The following is a 21,002-nucleotide window of genomic DNA, read 5'->3' as shown; positions in this document are numbered from 1 at the left end:
TGGCCAAATAAGATCCTTCTAATTCAATACCTTGAAACTAAGTCCACTTTCTACTCAAAACCTTTGGTAGGTACTCAAAAAGATCACTAGGTTTTATTTTCATTTCATCATTCATTTCTTTTTTTCTTTTTTTTGGAGTCCGACTAACGTAGACTGCAAGAAAATCATTTTAAAATCTTTATGGAGGGTGCACATGCTGGTTAGGCACAAGAGCCACCCAACTACTCGATTACAGTCCACATAGACGCATTCATGCTTCAATAGCAGAGGAATACTGACATAGACTCATTTTTTTTTTTTACATTCACCCTAGATCACATCTTCAGAGTACAGTACATGCCACAAAACTAGGATTAGCTCAACAAGACTTAGAAGTTCTTAAGAGTCCATTGAAGGAAAGAACTTAGTGTTCTAAGGCCAAGTACTCAAAGTAGTGTGTTACGCATACAAGAGAGTTAGAGAGTAGTCACACAGGCTATTCCCAGGGCATCGACAAAAATTTCAGTGCACATGACAATACTAGTGGTAAAACAGGATTCAATAAAGCATAGAAACAAGTAACTCACATCAATCATTAGTCCAAGCTAAAAGAATCTTACAAGAATGAACAAAGCCATCATAGGTAACACTAGCATGTAGCAAATAATCCTAATACATGAAATACACCCATCTCCATACTTAATGTTGTACATTGCCCTCAATGTACACTAATCATGAAAAGCATGCTAGATAAAGCAATGAAAATAATAGAGAAGGGTGAAAACAAAATCCCCGGTTCAACTTGTGCTCGTCGTGAGGTAGGACGTGAGAAAATGTGTGGCGAGCAATACATGTCTTGTCCGGCTTCCATTAAAACCAGGAAAGCTCACCAAATTCCCTCAATGCCTTGCGAGGCAAAAAGGGGACATCATCATTCCACAAAGATTTAAAAATACAAGCACAAGGGAGAAACTGAAGAGTAGTCAACAAAACACAAAGGTGAAAATAAACTAAAGTTCGACAACACAAGTCGGTAGGGTAGAACCATGCCAACTCAACAAAATACAAAAATACAAAACAAAGCAAGCAAATGTAAACAATAGGTGTCCAAGCTCCAACAAGCAGCTACTCATCACAATCTGGTGCTGGTGGTGGTGGCATAGCGGTAGAAGAAGTGGCCACAATGTACGAGGATGAACCATAGTAGGAGGTGAGGAAACGGTGAAGATCTGCCTCGAGCCAGCGCTGTCCCTCAATGATCTGGTGAAGCTGGCCACGAATCTTAAGCTGCTCCTGACGCACAACCTGAACCTCTCCCTCAATCCCCCTCAGTCTCATGTCGAAGTCAGGTAATGATGTAGCGCCGGGGGTAGGAGTAGGTGCGCCTTCAAGGTCTAACTATGTGTGCTCTGTCTGTCGCTGACTAGACTCACCAGTTGCCTAGTGACGTGTGGGTCTGCCACGTGCGACCACCAAGCCTATCACCCATATGTGGCCCGGTCCAAAGGGTGCTGTACCTCCTACACTGGTCATGCCTCGCGTCTGCTCAAATAAACCCATGCCATGGATCAATCTAGTCACATAGGGCCCAATAAATATAGCTCCCAATCTTGTATACGAGCCCTGGTGAAGAAATGCATCGGCGACAAGGTGGCCAAGGTGAGTAGGGTGTCGCTCGAAGATGCCATACATCGTGTAAATATTGGCTTGAGTGACAACCCCCTTGCTATTGGCCCGGCCCCAAATAGATCAAGCAATCAAAGAATGAATGAATCTGTGTGCCGGGTCAATCATGCGCGAGGCCTTTCGAGTTTGATCATCACCCGCTAAAGTAGCCTAATATTTGCTTCTACCGACTTCACTTGGGAAATGAAGCTTAAGACGTTTACCGGGCATGGAGTTGATAAACTCATCATCATAGATCCCCAAGTACTTGGCAAAATCCAAGTAGTGCATAGTATGCTTCCTTCCAAAAGCTTGAAAATAGATGATGATAATTTTCCTATTCCACACAGATTCTCCATCTTGTTGTGCCTCAAATGTACTCAAAACCTCCAAGGTTAATTGACGAAAGGTTGGCTCGTTTATAGCAAAAAGCTTGTCCCAACCATTTTTTGATAGTCATTCCCTTACTTGACTTGCAATCCCAAGGTTCTCCACAAGTCCCCAATTGATAAGTGCTTGTGCGATACAAATGTGAAGCGTTCATTCCTTACGTTGAGCATTACTTTTCTCGGGTTTTTACACTAATATGTGTGTTTTTATGTTACTTTCGTGCAGGTAGGGTTGTGAGGCCGAGTATGAAGGAAATAAGCCAATGTGGACTACAATGCACAAATTTTGGAGGAAATCTTGCTAAGGTTCAAACGCGAAGACATAGGTCGATGTGAGATGCTAGAGTGTGTGCCAACCTCCTCGTATTCGAGTTTGGCACATCCATTTGGAGCGGCACGAAGGCAGTCACACTCGAGCATTCCGACTTATGCACATAGAACAAGAGCTCCACCAACGTACCTGTCATTGTAGAAGCAAGTGATCCACGATGTGAACGTGTGCCCGTTTGTGTTACTCCGCTGAAAGTATGGATTTGTGAAGCTATTCAGGCCGAATACTGTAGCAGAGCACTGTAGTGACACTGTAACATATATTGTAGCAGCACTGTTCATAGCCGGTCGAGAAACAAGAGAAACAGAGAATCCACACGGTCTTGTGGTAATTATCCACGTCCGTGTGGAAATTCCGCACGGGCGCGTGGAGCATACACGCCCGTGTAGTCACTCGATTCCAGCCCTATTTAAAGCCGATTCATCCCCGATTTTGGTATTCTCTTCTCCATCTTTTCCCCAACTTGAGAGAGGGCTTCCGCTAGGGTTTCGAGGGTATTGGCCAAGGTTTTGGAGAGGTTCTACCACTCTGACATCGTTATTCCTTAGGAAGAAGGTTGGTAGGGGAGCTTCCATCGAGGCGTATCCTATACCGGACGAGGGAATCCTTGGATGACGAGTAGAGGACTTTCCGCAAGACCATCGACATGATTATTGAGGGGGTTTCTTTATGGATTCATTTCTTTTTACATTCTGTTTCTTTGAATGTACTTAGCTCCATGGAGAGCTAAAACCCTAGTGGGTACTCGGGTATTGTGAACACTAGTATGTATTTGTTTCTTTGAACCTCTTTATTATGCTTTCAATAAATTGATGTTTATTGTGAGTTCCAACCTTGAATGCTTGATTGTATGAACATTTCCCCTCGAGTGACACTAGGGTTGAGAGTTCTTATTGGTAACCTTGTGAGTGAGTGACACACCACGAGCGTTAGACAAAGCTAGGTTAGAGAGGGTTGAGAGTGTGAGTCGAGAGGTATAGGAGCGTCCCCTTTCCCCTCCGACGTGATAGATTCTACCTTCGTTCCTCGAGTTCTTTGCGACCATAATAGAGTGAATGGTCTAAGGGATGAACTTCCGCTGGGGCTTAGTTGCGCGTGCAACGGAGTGAAGCATTGAGGTGATCTTAGTATCTAGGGCTTAATTGTGGTTAGGGACCTTCCACCTGGACCAAAGGGTTAGGTCTATAATTAGGAAGAGATTTATCACTTGGAATCCCTAGAGCTCATTGCAACTCTATACGAGTGCGAGGTGTTGAGATTGTTTGATTTCTCCTCCGGGACATGTATAGAGTTCGGTATTGTTAACCTTAGATTTGGGACTATGTAATTAAGGATTTCCACGACTCACAATTGCATTGATTAGGAAGCATAATAGAGTGTTCTTGCACTTGAAACAATTATCCTAGGTGGAGCATTATCCAGGTACCCCATCTTTATCGATTGCCTTACCCCCTTCTTAACTTTTGCTCTCTTACTTGTTGCTTTTACTGTTGAGAAATTAATCATTGTCACACTCATTATCATTGATCTTTTACATAGCTAAGAATCGAATTAAGTATTTTTATTCCCTACTCCCTATGGATTCGATACCCGCTCACCCGGGATTATTAGTTCGACAAACCCGTGCATTTGCGGGATATACGTAAGGGGACCTTGTCACCAATCAAGGTAGCACAATGTTCCAAATGGTTTTGTTTTCAATCGATCATATCTCTCTCGATTATGGGATAACTTGAAGACGAACTCATCGGGTGTGGAGGAGGGCCAGGTGGTTCTTGGGCACTTGGAGGCGAGTAGTTTTGTGTTAGGCATCCCTAAAATGAAGATAAACTTTGTTCAAGCTCATAGGGATACAAGATAAATCAAAATAAAATGCTATAGATAGAGGAAGCAAATGAAAAATCGAATTTTTGGGGTCATACGGCCGTATGGCGGCCGTATGGTCACTATTCATGCGGCAAGAGTCTCCCCTATATTCAAAGCATTGAAAATTTTTTTTACATAAATTTGAAGGAAAATTCATCCATGACATTCACATCATTAAACCCAAGCAAAATGCTAAAGAAATCCCACACAAACTCTCCAAGAATGCCCAAGAAATGAGAAAGATAAAACTAGGGCATAGAAAAAGCATACCGACGAAATCTTGAGAAAACAAGCTTTAAACTCGGTGAAAACCACTAGGCGACGTCTCCAATGGGTGAGAAAAAGATTTAGGAGGAAAAATAAGGAGATTTGGTCAAGAATTCAGTTAGAATGAACAGAGAAATTCGGTGGAGGATGACAGAAATGAGAGAATGGAAGAGAGAGAGTAAGGATGACGGTTAAAAAAGGGGGCACGCCCCATACGGCCCAAATACGGCCCCGTATGGGGGCCGTATGGGCCGAGAGGAGCCCCAACTCAGACGGCTCCGTATGGGGGCCGTTTGAGGGGCTGTCTGAGATGGCATAGAGCCACGGGTTGGCTCTATGTTCGTCTCAGACGGCCATCATAAGGCCCAGTAAGGTCGTATGCCCTTTAAAACTATTTAAAACTCCAAAAACTTGCCCTAAATGATGTAAACATGGTGTTGCAAGGTCGAAGGCTTCTCCAAACATGAATGAAATGAATAAAACGATGATCTAGTGCATGAATTAACACCTAAACATGAGTTTCTCAAGAAGTTGAACAAATATACCACAATTAAAACGATGAGAGCATGCCAAGTGTGTGAGCATGAACTTATTCAAAAGTAAAACAAGTCTAAGAAATACAAGAGTTGAAATGAACTAAGACCTAGAATACGAAAAATGCAAGAAAACACCAAAGAACACTTGGGTTTCCTCCCAAGAAGTGCTTGTTTAACGTCACGAGCCAGACGTTCCTCATTTCTTACCTCATGGTGGCTCAAAGAGTTTGAAACCACCCCCGATTTCCTTTGTAGTGTTGCTTCTCCCCGGTAAATTCAGTGACAACATTGAAAAGACCTCGAATTGCTCATGAGTAGAGAGGGGTGAAAAATTTACCTTTCCTCCTTGAGATGTGGGGTGATGAAGCTTGGTACTTTTCTTTTTCCTCCCATGAATCTCCCTCCACATCTTCTTGACAAATGACTCTTTTTTCTTTTTTTCCTTAGCATTAGTGCAGGACACTCTCTCTTTTGGTTGCTTCAAGTTATGAGTTTGAGGATGTTGGTGAGGTTCTCCTTGTTCTTCATTCTCCAACTCTCCCAAGTATTCATCCAAAGGATTTATAGAGAGCACCTCCTGCACACAATCAGAAATCAATCTATCAGTTTCATCAATGAAGTAAAGTGTGTCATCATGATCTAAAGAATGTTTCATGGTAGCCGGCAAAGTGTACACACTTCCTCTTCTCTGACTCTTAACGTTAACTTTCCGCCTTTCAAGTCAATCAAGGCACCCGAGGTGCTGAGGAATGGTGACAAAATCCACGGGAAAAACAAATTTGTCCACTCGGACAATTACATCTTCAACAATCCAACGAGGTTTTCTTGTTGATCGATTTGCCAATTGTAAGGTCATCCTCGTGGGCCTCAACTCATCCAAGCCAAGTTTCAAATACATGGTGTAGGGCATGACGTTTATGCTAGCCCCCGAATCTGCTAGAGCATTTTCTTGGATTCCACCTTCAAGCATACACGGGATAATGAAGCTTCCCGGATCTTTCAACTTTTATGGGAGCTTCTTTTCTACGATGGCTGAGCAATTCCCCGTAAGCGCAACCGTGCCCTCTTCCTCCAACTTTCTCTTGTTCGTAAGGGGTTCTTTTAAAAACTTGGCATATTTCGGCATTTAAGTCAACGCTTCAACTATCGGGATGTTCAAATGGAGTTGTTCGAAGATGTTCATGAATTTTTTGAAGTGAACATCCTCCTTGTCATGCTTCAATCTGGTTGGATAAGGGATTGGAGGTTTATACGCGGATGATTTTGTTGGTCCTTGTTGTTGGAACTTGTCATTTCTTCCCTGATTTTTGTCTTCATTGTTTTCTTCAACTAGCTTGGGGTCTTCCCCGGAGGCTACCCCACCTTTCTTGACACTTGGGTCAACCTTGACCCTTGTCTCCACTTGCCTCCCTCTTCTAAGAGCAATGGCCTTTAAGTGCTCCCTTGGATTGTCTTCCGTGTTGCTTGGAAGACAACCTAGAGGACGTTCAGAGTGTGCCTTCATGAGTTCCCCCACTCGATGCTCAAGAGATTTCATAGAAGCTTGGAGGTTTCTCAAAACAGAACCTATCTCATTGAACTGTTCGACTTGCTTAGTGAGCTGAGCATTTACCTTGCCAAATTGTGCATCCATGCTACTAGTTAGACTATTGAACCTGTCATTGGTACTGAGCATGAACTTGGCAAGGACCTCTTCAGTAGAAAACTTCCTCTCAAAGGCTGGTTGTTGGAATTGAGATCCTTGAGATGGTGTACCTCTTTGTTGTTGTTGGCCTTGGTTCCATTAAAAATTTGGGTGGTTCTTCCACCCTAAATTGTAAGTTGAGCTATACGGGTTCCCTTGATTTCGTTGCCCTCCAATGTAGTCAACATTCTCAATGGACGCAACTGAGGAGCTAGCAATTAGACATTGGGCTGCATCATGCTCACCACCACAAGTGCTACAATTCATCACTGATTCTGACCTCGAACTACTGTCCATAAGAAGATCAAGCTTTCGAGTCAACACATCAACCTTCGCAGCCAAGGCATCATTACTACTAACTTCATAAAGCCAAACAGTCTTTTGTGTAGATCCTCTTGAGGCCCAATATGATTCATTGCTTTCCATAGACTTAAGTAATTACTCGGCCTCATCGGGATACTTGTTGCTAAGGGAACCACCCATTGCGGCATCAATGAGTTGGCAAGTAGCATAATTCAGTCCATTGTAAATGATTTGTACTCACATCCATGAGGCAAAACCATGGTGGGGGCACCTTCTAAGGAGATCCTTGAATCTCTCATAGGCTTCAAACAATGTTTCGGACTCCCCTTGTTTAAAGGCTGAAATTTCTTGCCTCAACTTCGCCGCTTTGCTTGGCGAAAAGTATGTCCCAAGGAACTTCTCAACCATATCCTTCCATGTTTTAATAGACCCCAGAGACATTGATGTAAGCTAATGATAAGCTCCGTCTCTCAAACTAAATAGAAATAGTCTCAAACGGATCGCATCGTCGGACACCGCATTAATCTTGAATGTAGAGCAAATTTGGAGGAACCGGGAAAGGTGGTCATGTGCATCTTCATTTGCTAGACCATTGAATTGAACCGAGTTCTGGACCATGCCGATTGTACTCGCTTTAATTTCAAAGTTGTTGGATACAACTGTCAGTGCTTTAACACTAAACTCATCTCCTGTGAATTGGGGTCTTTCATATTTGGATAGAGTGCGTCGCTCTTCGGCCAAGATTGAAGACTCTCTATCCTCAATTTCAATGTTCTGCGTACCCGATCCTTCACCAACCTCTCTCAATCTCCGATGCAAAGTTCTTTCAATTTCATTATCCGGTGTAATCAATATCGATGGATTTGAGCGTGCCATACACAGTACCTTGCAAAATTGAGAAAGATGATAGAAAGTTAAGATTAAAGGAAAAGAAAAAATAACAATAAAAAAAATTCTGTAAAGAATGAAATGGCTGGAGTAATAATCTAAAAGTTTCCTAGAAGTTCTTAAACATCCCCGGCAATGGTGCCAAAAAATTGATTGCTTCCCCACAAGTGTACGGGATTACCAAGTAATACCTCGTGTGAGGACATGAGGATCGTATTCCACGGGGCTAAGGATCTCCTATTACTCATTCTTGAGCTATTATATAGCCTAAGATCTCAAGTGATGGATTTTACTTTACTAAATGTAATTAAAGCTAAAACGGTATTTGCCAACAAATTAGAGAGAACAAGCAATGAGCAAGCAAGAGAATCAATGAAATACAAAGGCCTATGGATGTGGATCCCCTTGAGGGGTTATCATGCAACATGGATGATGATCTAAAGATGCAAGCGTAAAATGGACCATGAGATTCCAAGATTAGAACAACCCCAATTTCTCGGCGATTGAACCCTAATCCCATACGAACATAGATAGGAATTTCTCCCAAATCCATATCCCTACAATTGCATTAAGTATGAGAAAATCTCACTTAGGAGTAAACCTACTCTTCTTCGGATTAAACCTACATGGAGGGCAACCAAATACCCGATTTCTTGGTGTGATGATACAAGTATCCCCTTCTAATCAATTCATGATCTAATACATGCGAGCAAGTCACATCTACAAGCATCACTCATAAAAGAGTTATGGATTTCTCCATAGTGTAGCACTTAGCATGAAAACAATGGATTAAATCTCAAAATTACCCAAACATGGAATTAACAAGTTATCATCCAACATACATGATAAAGCCCCCCAAGGTTCACCAACACCCGGTGGCCTTGGGGGTCTAGTGTGTCATCATCCCACAACAAGCAATACAAACAAGCAAAACATGAAACAAAAGCATAAATGACACTCCCTAGATGAAATGGTGGAGGAGGAGGTGAAGAATATGCCGAATGATGCTTTCCCCACCAAAGAAGTGCCGAATAACGCTTCCTCTAGCCGCGGGTCTCCTTCCTCCAAATCGTGGTAGATCTCCCCTTGAATGAAGTTGCCTTCTTTCCTTGAGAGTCTTGGACCTTGGGCTTGGATGATCTTCTAGCTTCCTTGCCCTTCTTGTCCTCCGCAAGGTTGCCACAAGCATCTCAAGTGTCTCCCAAAATATGCCCAGCAAAAAGTCTAGCCCCAAAGTTCCTTTTCTGTTTACATCACATATTATCAATACAATCATTATTCATCTTCACTTAGTTAAGTAGCAAATTTAGGTATTTTTTATTCCCTACACTCTATGGATACGATACTGGGACACGTCCGAATATGCGTGTAAAACCGCAAGTGCATGGGTGTCATAGTAATAAAAATACCCGGTGAGTCGGGTAGTCGAATCCACGAGGGAGCAGGGGCTACTAGTACTAACTTCTTCTTTGCTTTCTAGCCTAATGATAAATGGAAAGGTATGATGATCTAATGTGCGAAGAAATGAAAACGAGAGACGAATATGAAAGGGTAAAATAAAGGAAGATCTCAATCGATGAAAAAGTGGTGTATTCAGGCAATGCTCCCCCTAGGATTCAGATATTAGGTACCAGATATGCAAAGAGTTTCTATGATGAGTAAGTTAAGTCGTGAAAATCCAAATATAATCATATCTGTCTCCAGATCACTGATACTAGCCCCCTACAAGGTCCCGGTGGAGAAATCGCTCAATCTTAACACCTCATACCACATATGACCGCAAAGCACTCTTGGGATTCTGAAAGGTGTAACCGATTCCTAAAGATTGATCCAACCCTAATTCCCGGCGAAAGATCCTAACCCCCTACAAGGCCCCGATGGAGAAATCGAGCAATGTCACGCCTCTCACCAAATATGGTTGCATAGTGTCTGGGGAATGGTTATAGAATACACCTACCGGAGGGGAAAGGGGATACTTCACTATCTCATGACTCACCCTCTCAACCCGCTTCAATCTTGAGGTTCTAACACTAATGGAGATCTCTCTTCCACCAAGGCAACAAATCATGCAAACCAAATAAAAATAAGATCAATAAGGCAAGCAAGCATTAAACAATCAAGAATGAAACTTATTCAAACTCGGATTAAATAGAAACACAAAGCAAATCCACACAAGATGAGAATCCTAGGGTTCACAAGCTAAAATACCGTCTAGGATTTTAGTTCTCCATGGAGCAACATACAAAACACACCATCAATGAATGAAAGTACATTAAAACCATAGAAATAAACCCCCTTATATATGAACTGATGGCCTTAATGGAGAGCTTCGACGTCTTGAAGGACCCTCTCCGAAGATAGGTTCACCAGTGGCTTCCTTGATGCTATGACAGAGGAGGAATCGATTAAAGTTAGTGACAAAGTGCCTCCCAAGCCGCAAAGACCTTCTCTCCAAACCCTTGCCATCTCACCCCTCAAGAGCCGCACAAAAGATGAAAATGAATAGGCCAAAACAGCTATTTATAGGCCTTAGACTGTGTTTATCACGTGCCCCCAGCCACCCATGTGGATTTTCCATGCGCCCGCATGGGCTGCAGGAATTTCCACGCCGCCGTGTGGAATTTCCACACGGGTGCGTGAACAGTAATTTTTGCTAAAGTGAAATTGCTACAGTGTCCGTCACACAAACCGTTGTCCAAACACTCTTCTCTTGAGGCCACATGTCGAGGCACACATCCATGTGGTTGGCTATAAGACTTTTCTTTATCGACGCATCTTTGAAATGTCTTGCAATCCTCACAAAGAGAATGAACATGAAGATATGGCTGCCTTTGTGCCCTTCCAACTAGTGAATTGACTTGAATCCTCTTGGAAGTTGGCACACATCTCCATGTTAATGAACTCTTCTCGTGTCTTGGTTCTTGAATTAAACAAGAAGTCCCAACATTATGTCTTTATAGCCTATCTTTGCTTCCTTTTTTACTCTTCAAGGCATTCACAACCTATATGCATAAAAGAACACCAAATACACAATATGAGACATAAACCATGTGGTAAAAATGATGCTCAATGCATGTAAAACATATATAAAAATATGCCTACTCAAGCACTTATCAGTACCCCACTCAGTTGGGATTTTTTATTACTTCGACAAATGCGTGCACTTGCGGATCAGAAGTAAGGGGTGCTGTCAAGTTTTTGGTGCCGTTGCTGGGGAGTAGGCATTTAGAGATACTTTGCTATCTTGGCTATTCATTCATTCATTCTATTTCATATCTCTTTATTCTTCCATCGTTGTAATTTTGTTTTCTTTTTTTGGTGGAGCTCCAGGTTATGACCCGAGGGAACCCTTCAATATTAATTGAAGGTGATCCCAAACTTAAACATACACTCAGAAGAAAGGGTAAAGAACCTGTGTAAGCACCGTCGAATCGAGCTTAAGTGGAAGTTAAAGGGTCTGACAACATGGAGGAATAGAATAAACAGCAGAGAACACTCTCTGATTACACTAGACCATTAGTGTTAGGGACACAATCTAGCATTGTCCGGGCCCCAATCATAGCTCAGAATTTTGAGCTAAAGCTGGCATTCATCCACATGTTATAACAGTCCGCACAGTTCAATGGTTTCAATAGTAAAGATCCAAATAGTCAGATAGAGAATTTCTTGGAAGTGTGTGATATGCTCAAGATCAATGGTGTTACGGATGGTGCCATTAAGTTGAGAGCCTTCCCATTTTCCTTGAATGGTAGAGCGAAGCAGTGGCTACGCTCATTACCTAGAGCATTGATTACTACATGGGAGAAGATGGTAGAAGCTTTTCTTGCTTGTTATTTCCCTCTCGGAAAATCTGTAAAGCATAGGAATGAGATCTCGTCCTTTGTGCAAATAGGATTAGAGTCTCTATTTGAGACATGGGATAGGTTCAAGGAACTCTTGTGAAAATGTCCTCAACATGGGTTTCTAGTGTTGATGATCATTCAGACTTTTTACAATGGTTTGAACCTAAGTACAAGACAGCTACTTGATGCAGCAGCAGGATGTACTTTAGGAAGCAAGATCCCCGGAGAAGCCTGGCAATTAATTGAAGAAATGGGGTTGAGAATGTTAGGGAGAAGAAGAAAGTGGCCGGCATCCATGAGGTAGATGCGGCTACATCATTGGCGGCCTAAGTGAAGGCATTGAGGAAGAAGTTAGACACTATAGCTTCTTTGAGATTAGAGGCCGTAAAGAGTTATGATGGATGTGGAGGGGGACATGCCCCATCCGATTGCTCGATAGCCATTGGTGGTACATCCTCCGTTGAGCAAGTTGACTATGTGTATAATGCAATGAGAAACCAAGGCAATCCTTACATCAATACCTACAATTTGGGTTTGAGGAATCACTTAAGTTGTTTCTTAGCTAATGTGGAAGATGAATAGTGATAAGTGTAACAAAATATGAAATAACAATAATAAAAGCAACAAGATAGAGAGCACAAATAAACGAGAAGGTAAGGTAATTGATAATGATGGGGTACCCGGATATTAATCCGCCTAAGACAATCGTTTCAAATGCAAGAACCCTCTATTATACTTCCTCATTGATGCAACAATGAGTCATAGAAATCCATAATAACATGATCCCAAATCTAAGGTCAACCATGCCTAACTCTATATATGTCCCGGAGGAGAGATTAAATAACCTCTCAATCTCGCACTCGCATAGAATTGTAATGAGCTCTAGGGATTCCAAGTGATAAACCCTATTCCTATATATAGACCTAAACCTTTGGTCCAGGTGGAAGATCCCTAGCCACAATTAAGCCCTAGGTACTAAAATCATTTCAGCGCTTCACTCCATTGCACTCGGAACTAAGCCCCAGCGGAAGGTCATTCCTTAGCCCATTCACTCTATTATGGCCGCAAAGAACTATTGGAACGTGGAGGTAGGATAGATCACACCGAAGGGGAAAGGGGACGCTCCGCTACCTCTTGAATCACCCTCACAACCCTTTCCAATCTAGCTTTGTCTAACTCTCGTTGTGTGTCACTCACTCACAAGAGTTACCAAGATGAACTCTCAACCCTAGTGTCACTCTAGGGGAGTATTCATACAATCAAGTCCCCAAGATTGGAACTCACAAAAAAAACATCAATTAATTGAAAGCATAATATAGAGATTCAATGAAACGAATACATCCTAGGGTTCACAAATACCCAAGTACCCACTAGGGGTTTAGCTCTCAATGGAGCTAGATACAATCAATGAAATCGAATGTAAAAACAAATGTCCATAGGAGACCCCATTGTTAGTAGTGGCGATGGTCTTGTGGAGAGTCCTCTACTCATCGCAAGGGTTCCTTTGTCCGGCCTAGGATACACCTCACCGAATCGATGCCGACGAAAGCTCTCCCACTAACCTTCTTCCAAACTGCACACGATGTCCGAGCTATAGAACTTCTCCAAGTCCTAGCCAATACCTCTCAAACCCTAGCTGTTTTCCTATTTTCTCGGCCGGGCGTAAACAGTGTTGCTGCAATATTTTTACTACAGTGTTTTCTATAATACCCTGCTACAGTACCAGCCTGAAATACTCCGAAATCCAAACTTTCATCGAGGTAATGTAAACGTGCACACATTTACGTCGTAGATCGCCTTACTTCTTTAATAACAGACATGTTGGTCAAGATCTTGTTCTATATGCACAAGTCGGAATGCTTGAATGTGACTGCCCTTGTGCCCCTCTAAATAGTTGTTCTAACTCGAGTACGAGGAGGTTGGCACACATTTCTACATTTGGAACCCGATCTGTGTCTTCACGTTGAACCGTAGTGAGATTTCCTCCAAATTAGTGCATTATGAGCCACATTAGCTTCTTTCTCTCATAATCGGCTCACAACCCTACCTCCATAAAAGTAACATAAATACACCCATATTAGCGTTAAAACCGAAGAAAAGTAATGCTCAACATAAGGAAAGAACGCTTCGCATTCCTATCGCACAAGCACTTATCGAACTCCCCCACACTTAATCTTTTGTTTGTCCTCAAGCAAAAATTGAAACATAATGTGCATGGATGAAGGAAATATTGAAAGTGCTTGGCCTTAGGTTCACCAAAGCATACAAAGAGGGCATTCTACAAGTAAGGGAAATTTCCACACTAAATACGAAAAATCAATACTCTAGCTAAAAACTTGAATGAAAAAAGACAGCAAACCTGAAATCGTGTAAGTGTGTGAACTCACTCAAAGCAACCCAAAGTATACTCCTCACTGTTCTAAGTACAAGGGACTTATTTATCTAAAAAAGTAACAAAAATTTAATAAATGGTAGTAGCTTCACACATCCTCTAAGGTAGCCTTTTCCAAAGCGCCGCTAAGGTGGCTTTCACACTTTCGAAGTGGTAGCTGTTTCTACCGGAGTGGTAGCTTTCACTCATCCTATAAGATAACGTTTTCTCTCATTAGGGCATAACTAGTATCTGACTTATGAGAATAGCTTCATACTTCATAGGTGGTAGCTCTTTCCACCCAACATGCACAAATAAATAATAAAAATATTTTGTTCCTTCTTTTCATTTTTTCCATTTTTTTCAGAATTAATACAATAAACAACTATAACTAGTCCCTTATACATCAAACATGAGTTTCCAAAAGAGTTCAAAGAGTGAGTAGTGCAACAAGTGTCAATCGGGCATAAATTCATAGAAATTCAAGCAAAAACTAAAGCATAAAAACATTCAATGTTAAAAAATCTCATAAACTCAACAATACAATCAATGCAACTAAGGTGAACCGCCATTGGCTATGTGAGCATGTATATCAATCAAAACTACTATTTTAAAGAGATGCATGCACTATGAAACTCATGTTTGATGCATGCACTAAAAAAATGGTAGTAGCTTCACACATCCTCTAAGGTAGCCTTTTCCAAAGCGACCGCTAAGGTGGCTTTCACACTTTCGAAGTGGTAGCTGTTTCTACCGGAGTGGTAGCTTTCACTCATCCTATGAGATAACTTTTTCTCTCATTAGGGCATAACTAGTATCTGACTTATGAGAATAGCTTCATACTTCATAGGTGGTAGCTCTTTCCACCCAACATGCACAAATAAACAATAAAAAAATATTTTTGTTCCTTCTTTTCATTTTTTTCCATCAGAATTAATACAATAAACAAACTATAACTAGTCCCTTATACATCAAACATGAGTTTCCAAAGAGTTCAAAGAGTGAGTAATGCAACAAGTGTCAATCGGGCATAAATTCATAGAAATTCAAGCAAAAACTAAAAGCATAAAAAAACATTCAATGTTAAAAAAATCTCATAAACTCAACAATACAATCAATGCAACTAAGGTGAACCACCATTGGCTATGTGAGCATGTATATCAATCAAAACTACTATTTTAAAGAGATGCATGCACTATGAAACTCCCCCCCCCCACCCACACACTTAAGTTGTACATTGTCCCCAATGTACACATGCAAGCTCATTCATAATGTAAATCAATTAAATTCAGATGTGGGAGAAGCAATCAATACAATACTCCCCTGACTCCTAGTGTTGCATTTGATGGAGCTAAGTCCTTGGGAGTGTTGTTCCAATGGGTTATGAAGCTCATACGGCTAAGTGCTGAAACACCTTGGCCGTGCCCACAACAAAGTCTCAATTACCATGATGACAAGACCATCTGCACGGATACATTAAGGGGTTCAGTAAAGCTCAATAAAAACAAACATAACTCGAGTATATAAAACATAAGACAATAAATACAACTCGAAAAACAAAATGAAAATAAACCCAAAGGAATGTCTTTTCTATGTATACAAGTCCAAAATAAAATGCGGAAGTAAAAGATGAGGAAAATACAATCAAGTGTCGATGTCGTCCTCTAGCTCTACTCCTGGTGGTGGTGGTGATTAAGTACATGGTGGGTTAACTGGTGCTGGAACAGGTAATGGAGGTGCCCGAGATACCGGGGGAGTTATTGGCCGTAGGACAAATGACGAGCCGACGTCTCGCTCTAAGATCTGCTATAATGTGTCGAAACGTGCCATGAACTCCCAGTATCATCGTGCGGCTCGCGCAGCCCCTAATATCGGCAATCTCTGCTCGAGCCTCTGCTACCTCTGTTCGTATCATCCCCATAGCGCTCTCGAGCCTCTAAAAACAATCATGGGCTCGAGATGGTGAAAACATGCGTACTAGGGTTGGGTCCTCTGTTACCGGAGGTGCCTCAGTCTCCATAGGTGCTAAGTAAGGCTCGGGGGCAGGCTGGAAAGCCTCAGCATCATCACCCTCCTCCTCGGCTATCTCTGGGGCCGGTAGAACCAGAGCATAAACCCCCATCCGATCTCTACGAACCTTGCCCATCAATCTCATCATCTCTAGGCTCAGGGGCGCAGATATACTCGTCTTCTCGGCCCCGTGAATCGAGCCCAAGAGACCCATACCCAGAGCTAATCTCATAATGTATGGACCTGAGAAGATCGCTCCCAATCTGGCATACTGGTCATGATGTCGAATGTACACAGCGACGATGTGCCCAGATGGATCGGTATGCACTGCAACATCGAATATAAGTACAGAAGTTCCGACGGCTCAGAACGCTAGTGCTATCACCACGGCCATTAACCAACCTGCTCATGATGGCATGTAAATATCTGTACACAGGTCGGGAAAGGCATATGGCCTTAGACACCCGTGGCTCGTACTGGCCCTGACCACACAATGCTCTGTAAGCTCTTTGCGGGGTCAAAGCTCCTGGATAATAAATCGGTAACTGAGAATACTACTCAGTATCTTTGAATGCCTCCTCGTATAAACCAAGCCGGACTGAAAACTTCGTGATACTCATGCTCTGGTGATGTCCAAGTGCTCTGAACTGAACGGTGTCGAGGCTGTCAAATCTCGAATAGGATCTTTCGAACTCGAATAACGATAAGATCTCTAGTGTAAGCTCACGGATGGCTGGCTCTCTAATCATCAACAACTGGCTCCAACCACCCACCAACACGAGATCGTCAACTTCATATGTGAACTCGTCTCCTTGCTATAAATCTCTCAGTATGCTCGTGTCCAAGAATCGAGTCTGTCCGAACCGAAGTGTCGATAAACGCTTGAAACAGGCCTAATGCTTAGGTATAGTGAATCTCATATCCTCAGACTCAGGAGATGACTCACGCGGCCGCTTATCAGCTTGCTTCTTTGACCTGGGTACCATAATCTACAAAATTTGAAAGAAAACTGATCAAACAAGTCAATTAAGCAATGCTGCAGAAATCCAAAGGTTCGTGTGTAATTTCCGCACGCCCGTGTGGATCCACGGGGCGTGAAGAAGGCACGACCACGCCTCAAAAATCAAAAAATAATACACCGTTAAATCGCTTTTAACTTCGTTCTAAACATGCATACTCATTCTAATTATAGACACGAAGCATTATTCACCAGTTTCATCGATTAAAATCATTAATTATGAAGAGAACAAAAGATAGGGCTTTCAGACAAGTTGAAGTGGAAAACCTTGAAGCGGCCATAAAACCACGCAATAATCCCTCCAAATACGGCAATGCGAAGTCGGGATGAATTGTGAGGATGCTCTCAGGCGAAGAGGGAGTGTGGGAATGAGAAAAAAATGATGATCCTTTAAAAGGCCTCGTGCCTCTTGGCATTCTGTACATCTGCACGGGCATGAGAAAATTACCCACGCTCATGCGTCTCCACAGGAAAGCCTCACAGGGGCAGATGCAAGCCCCTGTGCTATCTCGGGAAAACACTCACTGCCTTTGAATGCTCTCCTACGGGCGTGCGGAAAATACCCACGCCCGTACGCCCGACTCACAGGGGCAGCCGCACTCCCTTGTGGCTGCTCTGGACATCCGAGAAAAATTGCTAAGTGTTCCAAACGCCCGTGTGGAAATTCTGCACGGCGTGGACGTTCATAGTCCCAACTCATAGGGGCAAGCGCATGCCCCTGTGTTTTATCGGAATGGAGAGAGCTCCTCTGCAGAGATTCGCATGGGCGTGCGGAAATTACCCACGCCCGTGCGATTTTCACAAGGTCACCCACAGGGTTGAGTCCACGCCCCTGTGTGCTATCGGGATAATCTACCAATCTCTGCAGGAATTCACACGCCTGTGCGGAAATTACCCACGGGCGTGCGAGAATCGCATAGTCATTCATAGAGGCGAGTTCACGCCCCTGTGCCTTCTCTGGATGAGCTCGCAATGAAAATTCATGGGCGTGCGGAAATTCCACATGCCCGTGTGTTTTCTCTGGATGCCTTAGAAAACTCTGCAGACTCTGCAAAAAATTTTTTAACATGTTTACACACTTAGAGCCTTCCCTAATATGCAATTTATACCAGTGAAAAACATGAGAAATAGCTCAAATGACCAAAACTTCACCAAATTCACATGAAATATATATAAAAATCAAGACACTAACACTCAACACTTTATTCATGCACACACTAAACTACTAAACTATGAAAACAATAAACATATGGGTTGCCTCGCAAGAAGCGCTTGTTCAATATCACTTAGCTTGCCGTACCATGTCTTACCTCACGGGGGCTCATAGATGAAGATTGTCCTCTTGCCCATGGCTTGGAAACATGATGAGCAAAATCTCTTAAAGGTAGAAGGTGAATTATCGGGCTTGGGACCGCCTAACAATGGTTCATCCAACTTCTTCGGTTCACGCATGTCTCAAACAACCTTGGAGCGTTTCCGGTGGCGTCTCCTAGCCTTCTTCATTATCCGGAGCACCTTCTTCAAGATCCATGGGGTAGATGGTACTTCTTCCGTCAAACCAAGCATCATTACTTCTTCATTATCCTCTTCTTGATCGAACAGACCCTCATACGGGTATGGATTGAACATTTCCTGCATGTATTCATCAATAAAGTCATCACTAGTGTCTAGAAAATACAAAGTATCATCAAAATCAAGAGAATGCCGCATGGTTTCAGCAAGGCAGTATGTGAGCTTGTCATCTCCAACTCTCAAAGTTAGCTCTCCACCGTCCATATCAATCAATGCTTTTAAAGTCCGTAAAAATGGCCTCCCAGGTATCAAGGGTACATCCGCATCCTCATCGACGTCTAGCACTATGAAGTCTACAGGAAATATATACTTGTCCACCTTGACAAGTACATCTACGATGATACAATTAGGGTGTATCACCGTCTGATCCGCCAATTGCAAAGTTATCCGAGTAGGCCTAGGCTCGCCCAAGCCTAGCTTTTGAAAAAAGGTGTGTGGCATGAGGTTGATATTGGCCCCTGAGTCCGCCAATGCCATTTCTTCACATAGATTGCCAATATTACACGGAATGATGAAGCGTCCTGGGTCTTTCTTCTTGTTCAGCATGTTTTTTTGCAAAACCACCAAGCAAGATGCACCTAAAATCACTAAAGCACTCTCCTCTAACTTCCTTTTGTTGGGCAACAAGTCTTTTGAGAATTTTGCATACTTACGCATTTGGGCCAATGCCTCAACAAAAGGAATATTAATGTGGAGTTGTTTGAACAAACTTAGGAACTTCTTGTACTGTTCATCTCCTTGGTCATTCTTCATTCTAGAGGAATAAGGTATTCTTGGCTTCAATGGTGGGGGTGCCACCTCCTTCTCTTTGCTTACTCCCTTCTCAAACTCTATAACCTCGGGTGCGTGTTCATTGGGCTTCTCACTTAGAAGCTTACCCTCAACCTCACGACCATTTCTCAATGTGATCACCTTCACATGCTCTCTAGGGTTGGTCTCGGTGTTACTCGGCAAGCTTCCTTGTGTCCTTTCCAATAAGGACTTCGCAATCTAACCTACTTGATTTTCATGATTATGCAAAGAGGAGGTGTGGTTGTGAAGTGTAGCCTCAACTGATTGGAACCTTGTTTCAGATGATTGCACAAACCTAGTTAAGGCCTTCTCCAAATCATTCATCTAGGTCTCCAAACCTGAAGCTTGGTTCTCCATGTTTGGGGCTTTTTGTTGGAAACCTGGTGGCCCTATGGCTTGTAGGTATTGTTGTATGGGTTTCCTTGATTCCTCATGCCATTACCCACAAAATTGATGTTCTCAACCAAAGATGCATCACCAAGTGCAAGTAATCAGCAGCCACTCTATTCGAGGTTAGAAGATCTAACTTTACTCAATGATTCTACTTGAGTCGCCAAAGAAGTCAGGGCATGTATCTCATGGAGACCGCCACCTTTTTCCTTCTCCCCGAATTCCATTATTAGTCGTTTAACCCCATTTCTTCAATTAATTGGTGCGCCTTTTATCGGGGATGTTGCTACCTAAGGTACCACTCGCCGCGATCAAAGAGTTACCTTTGTACTCGGATTTAGACCGCTGTAAAAGGTCTTAACAATCATCCACTCCGGAATCCGTGTTGTGGGCACTTTCTCAGAGCTCCTTGAACCTTTCCCACGTCTCAAATGGAGACTCCAATTCCAATTGTACAAAGGATGAGATCTCATTTCTAAACTTTGCAGATTTCTGGGAGGGAAATAACGGCCAATAATAGCTTCTACCATCTTCTTCCATCTGGTAATTGATGCTCTAGGTAATGAGTATAGCCACTGCTTCACTCTCCTTTTCTAGGAAAATGGGAAGGCTCTCAACTTGATGGCATCATCCGTTACCCCGTTTTTCTTCAGCATACCACACACCTCAAGAAAGTTCTCTACATGACTTTTTGGATCCTCATCGGACAAACCATTGAACTGTGCTTATTGGTGCAACATATGGATGAATGCCGACTTCAGCTCGAAGTTCTGAGCTGTAATCGGAGGATGCACAATGCTCGATTGTGTCCCCAATCCTGAAGGTATGGCATAATAGGATACTGCTTGCTATTGCCCATTCCTCGCTCGCCATGTTTTCGATTCTTCTACTCCAAATTAGCTAGATTAGACCGTTTCTTGCGTAAGTTCTTTTCCCTTTTCTTCTAAGTGTACGTTCGAGCTCGGGATCTCCATCAATCAATATCGAAGGGTTCCCTCGGTCATAACCTCGGGCTCGCACTCCAAAGAAAGAAAAACAAAAATCAAAACGATGATAGAAAAGAAGATATGAAATAGAATGAATGAATAGCTAAGAAAAC

At 42.6% G+C, this 21,002-nt stretch overlaps 3 non-coding genes across 3 annotated transcripts; 2 read left to right on the top strand and 1 right to left on the bottom strand.

Annotated features, from left to right (window-relative positions):
- Positions 1-7,273: 7,273 nt before the first annotated feature.
- LOC120267890 lies at positions 7,274-7,380 on the top strand. The gene has a single exon (XR_005538616.1). It is a non-coding gene; the product is annotated as a small nucleolar RNA R71 (small nucleolar RNA).
- Positions 7,381-11,763: 4,383 nt separating this feature from the next.
- Positions 11,764-11,870, bottom strand: LOC120266294. Its single transcript, XR_005538134.1, has one exon. It is a non-coding gene; the product is annotated as a small nucleolar RNA R71 (small nucleolar RNA).
- Positions 11,871-20,280: 8,410 nt separating this feature from the next.
- Positions 20,281-20,386, top strand: LOC120267829. The gene has a single exon (XR_005538599.1). It is a non-coding gene; the product is annotated as a small nucleolar RNA R71 (small nucleolar RNA).
- Positions 20,387-21,002: the final 616 nt, after the last annotated feature.

The sequence above is a fragment of the Dioscorea cayenensis genome, chromosome 1, assembly GCF_009730915.1.
Source record: "Dioscorea cayenensis subsp. rotundata cultivar TDr96_F1 chromosome 1, TDr96_F1_v2_PseudoChromosome.rev07_lg8_w22 25.fasta, whole genome shotgun sequence".
In the NCBI taxonomy this organism is placed as follows: domain Eukaryota; kingdom Viridiplantae; phylum Streptophyta; class Magnoliopsida; order Dioscoreales; family Dioscoreaceae; genus Dioscorea; species Dioscorea cayenensis.
Note: the sequence above shows the minus strand (reverse complement) of the source record. Positions and strands in the feature narration are given on the sequence as shown.